Source organism: Haematobia irritans, chromosome 2 (assembly GCF_050003625.1).
Source record: "Haematobia irritans isolate KBUSLIRL chromosome 2, ASM5000362v1, whole genome shotgun sequence".
Taxonomy (NCBI): domain Eukaryota; kingdom Metazoa; phylum Arthropoda; class Insecta; order Diptera; family Muscidae; genus Haematobia; species Haematobia irritans.
Genome location: NC_134398.1, coordinates 228,137,858 through 228,144,117, shown reverse-complemented (window position 1 = coordinate 228,144,117; position 6,260 = coordinate 228,137,858).

The window sequence follows — 6,260 nt, the reverse complement described above, 5'->3', positions numbered from 1 at the left end:
CATAGAAGATACATTTCTCTAATATAAAATTTGGTTCTTTCTCCAAAAGTCGAAAAACTTTACAGTAACAGGTTGGTTGATAAGTCCCCGGTCTAACAAAGAAAAAAACACGTTTTTTTTTTTGTAAAAATTCGTTTTTATTATTCAACGCAGTTCCCTTCAAGAGCGATACAACGATTATAATGACCTTCCAATTTTTTGATACCATTTTGGTAGTACTCCTTCGGTTTTGCCTCAAAATAGGCCTCAGTTTCGGCGATCACCTCTCCATTGCAGCCAAATTTTTTCCCTTCGAGCGTCCTGAGAACAAGAAAAAGTCGCTGGGGGCCAGATCTGGAGAATACGGTGGGTGGGGAAACAATTCGAAGCCCAATTCATGAATTTTTGCCATCGTTCTCAATGACTTGTGGCACGGTGCGTTGTCTTGGTGGAACAACACTTTTTTCTTCTTCATATGGGACCGTTTTGCCACGATTTCGACCTTCAAACGCTCCAATAACGCCATATAATAGTCACTGTTGATGGTTTTTCCCTTCTCAAGATAATCGATAAAAATTATTACATGCGCATCCCAAAAAACAGAGGTCATTACTTTGCCAGCGGACTTTTGAGTCTTTCCACGCTTCGAAGACGGTTCACCGGTCGCAGTCCACTCAGCCGACTGTCGATTGGACTCAGGAGTGTAGTGATGGAGCCATGTTTCATCCATTGACACATATCGACGGAAAAGCTCTGGTGTATTACGAGTTAGCAGTTGTAAACACCGCACAGTGGGGTTTTTGATGTCAAAAGTGGGAATTAATTCGAAGTAGCTTTCCCTGTTTATAGTTTTAATTTTTTTCGGCCAAATTCACTAAAAGACATAAAACCATTCAAATTTTAAATATTTTTTAGTCCACATTTTATTTGTTTTCCATTAGTTAATTTGCAACAAAAAAAAAAAGAGAATGAATATCTGCTTTTTGATCTGATAACAATTATTATCATCATCGTCAGAAAATTACTATATGTATCATTATCATCAACACTGGCATTTTGATCACCATCAAGATTTGACTCAAATATCAACATTTGAATTGCTTCCATAGGCAAATTGTGGGGTTTCTTCTCTTTTAATTTCTCATTTCTGATATAACTGGATCCGAAGTATGTTAATTAACAGTCTTTTAAATATCTCTTCATTTGACTTTTCCATAGAGCATTTTCGCAAAAAATGCTCTATAAAATTTTTAAAATCTTTGTTTCTAGCTTCTTGCGCTTCTTCCGACACCTGTCCAATTGGAAGTAAAGCGTGGTTAATTATTTCTGCTCCAAGTAATAAATATTTGTGAACAGTTGGGGACATATAGTACCAGGGGTTGAAAAATGTATTTCCATTTAATTTGGAAATGTGCAAAAAAGTGCAGACAACTTTTTCATCTATGCTTTCAAAAGAGTTTATTGTTTTAGAAAAAATAAACTTTTTTACTTAATTTGGCTTTATTCACAACTATTTGTCGACATATTTCTCGAAATCCTCTAATTTAAAGACTTACGAGCGAAACTAAATTTCATATAATAACACAAGTCAAATATAAAAATAAAAAACACAAAAATAATCTTATTAACCTGAGGATGAAGGTTCCATTATTATTTTTTTAATTATCGCTTTAGAAAACACTCAAAACTAATTTTTAAGACACCAATAATTTACATTTATATCGCACGCAAGGAAAACGTAAAATAACTCCAACTTCAAACATATATAGTGACACAACGGTACTTGTCAAAGACACAATTTTTGCGCTAGTGATGTGGAATTTTGTGTACTTTTACCGACTATAAAAATTTTTTCGGTTCTCCTAAATTTCATTTTTCAATTAATTCCCATTTTTGGTATCAAAAACCCCAATGTGCACCGCTCAGAATCATCAACACGTCGTTGTTTTTGGTCAAATGTGAGCTCGCGCGGCACCCATTTTGCACAGAGCTTCCGCATATCCAAATTTTGATGAACGATATAACCAAACACGTTCCTTTGATATCTTTAAGGCCTCTGCTATCTCGATCAACTTCATTTTACGGTTATTCAAAATCATTTTGTGGATTTTTTGATGTTTTCGTCGGTAACCACCTCTTTCGGGCGTCCACTGCGTTCACCGTCCTCATTTCACCAAGCTTGAATTTTGCATACCAATCAATTAATGTTGATTTCCCTGGGGCAGAGTCCGGAAACTCATTACCAAGCCAAGTTCTTGCTTCCACCGTATTTTTCCCCTTCAGAAAACAGTATTTTATCAAAACACGAAATTCCTTTTTTTCCATTTTTTTCACAATAACAAAAGTTGCTTCACCAAAGACGCTCTATCTCACAAACTAATTGACTTACAGACGTCAAATTTTGACACGAATCATTTGAAAGTTGGTACTATATAAAAATAATATGTATTTAATACTAGCGACGCCAACTATGTGTCAGACGGGCGACTTATCAGCCAATCTGTTAAAGTCGTATTGTCCTTATAGTTAAGCGATTCGATTTAAAAGTGGAAGTGGAAAATTTTGTTTGTTTAGGATTAACTTGGCTTTTAATATTTCTGAAAAATTCTTCAAAATTATGACTTTTTGTATCTTGACTACAAAACAAGAAAGCGTTCAAAAGTAGGAATGTTATCTGATGCAGCCTCTATATATTTTTGTATAGTATTTATATAGAACCTGACGATTAAATCATTCATTGAAGAGCATCACATTGAAGAGCATATGCATATTGCCCCTAAAAAATAATTCTCACAGTGTATAGTTAAAGTTTAATATATATATATATATATATAGATGGTGGATAAATGAAACGAAATTAAAAGCCAATAATTGGAAAATTAATTGAATTAAATTGACAGTAAGACGATATCAACAATAAACCAAATGGGGGGGGGGGGTATTTCTCGGTGTGAGTGAATCGATGTGAGAGAATGGCTACTGGACTAATGGCCCATGAGTACATATGTGTTATACATATGCTATCGTCAGTGCGTATATGTGTGTGTTTGTATGTCACCATAAAATACGAACATTGTCATTGATGTTGCTGCTGCTGCTGCTGCTGTTGTCGTTGTTGTTGTTGGTGTTTTTATTAAGTGTTATCGTTGTCATCGCCCTTGTTTATATAACGCAATCAATAAAAGCTGTTTGCAGACATGTTGGAAGAGAATTTACATTCATGCAACATGACTGTTTAATTCTCTTGATGTGTTGTGATGTCCATTCAGTAAGATCAAATCGATAAAGTAGACGAGGACAAGTTTATTCAAGCTTATATGACTAAATCTACCTATTTTAAGATTACAGGGGTGCTCCTTGAGGATTATCCTGTGGTACATTTGAAGTTGATATGATCATACATATATAAGGTAAAGTCATCATATGAATTCGATACATATACTCACAAAAACAAAAATTGGGCAAAAGCCAATTTAACATTATTTTTGTTCATGGAAATTATTAGGGTTTATTAAAATTTCCTCAATATTGGGAAAGTTCCCTACCCTTGTTTCCTACATTGTTTGTCTACTTCAAATTTTACGAAATTCAAATTTCACATAATGTAGTTCAAAATTTCCTAAAAATTTTAAATTTTAGCAAAGTGCATCCATATTTCACTTCCTTTGACTCTAAAGATCACCTTCACTTAATTTTAGGTTATGTTTAGGTTTAAGTGATAGCCCGTTTTATTTCAGGCTCACTTAGTCTATACATCACAATGGACTGAATAAAAATCCTGGCAGTTCTAGTTTTTACCACCGAACCCACCCGATTATTTTCTTCTGTAGAAACAACCTGATTATTCTAAAAACATTTGCAAATTGTTTAAGTTAAAATTGTCCATATCCGCCAGTAATATAAAGCTATGTGTCCCTAAAATTTGCTTACGTCTCATACAATATACAGGACACTCACACAGCATCATAACAACTCATGCAGTGGTCATAAAACTTCACATCAATTGTTTCTGGAAACTCGTCTATCAGGCAGCGGCAGCGATTATTAACGATATCAGGAGTGATATCTGATGTCTTGAAAATCCCATATTTGCAGACTTCTGTCACAGTATGAGCTTCCAGATAGCCAGAGGCATACAAACAGATTCTAGTTCCCCTGGAATAAAGTAGCTCCCAGTCTTGCTAATTCATCCGCTTCGAAGTTCCCTTGTATATTCCTGTGGTCAGGTACCCATCTAGTTAACAGGTTTGAGGCTGTGTAAAGTCTTTTTGAGGAATACATAGTCCAAGGATTTTATTGAAGGTTGACTGTCCGAGTACATATTTATGCCAACATTTGTTGGGACATTACTCCTCGGCTAATTTACCACCTATTTTATTGCTAATATTTCACTCTAAAAAAACGTACTGTTTGGTCAAAATGTCGAAAGACAATAGCTGCAACATGACATTAAGGGAATCTCTTTCCGTCTTACTGAATACCGATCAAATGCTGCCGGCCACCAAACCACAACACCATATAGCATTATATGTCTAGGTTAGGTAGGTTTTAGGCTCACTTAGACTCTTCAGTCCATTGTCATACCACAGTGTTGAAGTTCTCTATTATCATTGTGTTCCTTTTTATAGTCGAGTCCGAATGGCGTTCCATATTGCGGTGAAACCACTTAGAAAAGCTTAGAAACAGAAATGTCACCCGAATTACCGAGAGAGGATAATCAACCGTCAAAAAAACTTACTGGTGCTTGGTCGAAACTGGGATTGAACCCATAACTCTATGTATGCAAGATAAATATAATACCTCTATTTGTAAATTTGGATATTCCCCTGACTGCTAACGCCGCATCGTCAGCGTATGTCAGCTCTTCTATCCGTTCATCAGAAGGATGTTTTTAGCAATATTTCATAGAATAGGTGATAGAATTCCCCCTCATATGCCTTTGAATAAAAACATGTCTTTCGCTAGAAGTTCTTCTATCAGCCTAAATATTCCTTGGTCAACATTCACAATGCATTTACCACTCGGATGGACGTTATTGAATGTCCTTTTCATTGTGTATTAATTGACAGATAGTTGAGGCGGTCTCACTACACTGAAAAAAAAGCATGCCCGGCTCCAAAGATTTTGTCTTTACTTTAAAAATTTTGATATTGATTCCGACCCAAAGAAGCGGAGAATACAAGTTAGGGATACTTTTAAGAGGCAATTCTCTTTTAAATTTGGGTTTTGTGTACTAGCTTCTAGGAAGCAAATTTTAATTTTTCGTTTTTTCAGCTTTTTTTCTTCATATGCTATCAAAGTCCTTTAAAAACGAGTTAACGACAACTTTATTTTCCAAATTAAGACTCGACTTCCAGTAGAAATTATGCTATGTTTCAAGTAAAAAACGTCTTTAAAATAAAGTGTTCAAAAACATGTCCTATATTTGAACGATTTTTTGCTTCGTAGTCAAGATGCAAAAATACAACAAATTTAAAGACAATTTCATTAAATCTAAAGAATTTTTCTGAATTATTAAAGTCAAGTTGACATTAGCCCAAACATTTTTTCTTTCATGTTATGATACCCACTTCTAAGTGAAATTACTTAATTATAAGGACAATACGACTTCATTGAAGAGTTTATCGACTTTTAGACAAGGAAAAAAACTTTGTATTAGAGAAAAGTGTCTTCTATGCTAAGCAAAATTTAAATTCGTATTTTAAAGACATGAAATCTTTGACCTCACGACAATATTTTTTTCAGAGTAGACTTGCCCTTCTAGTACACAAAAAACATTTTTTCTGATTCAATCACGAAATTAATTGATCCAATAAATTTTTTAATTAAAATGTCCTCAATCACAGAAATGATAGTATCAATTGAAAAATTTATTGAAGGTCAATTACAAAATTAATTGATACTATTAATGTTTGTGATTGATTTTTGTTTCAAAAATTTGTTGAATCAATTAAATTATTAATTAAATATTTTTTAAAACTAAATTAAAATTTTAATTGGAAAATTTTTCGTGAAATTATTTTTTCTGTGTAAGCATACTTTCATTTCGAGAGCAATCTTCGCATTCGAGTGAGAGGATTTTCCCGCTTTAGGTATGAAAATGAATCTTGTTTCCCTCGACTATCCTGGGAAAGTGGATATAGCCTTTATAGGTTAGGTTAGGTGGCAGCCCGATGTATCAGGCTCACTTAGACTATACAGTCCATTGTGATATCTCATTGGTGAACTTCTCTCTTATCACTGAGTGCTGCCCGATTCCATGTTAAGCTCAATGACAAGGG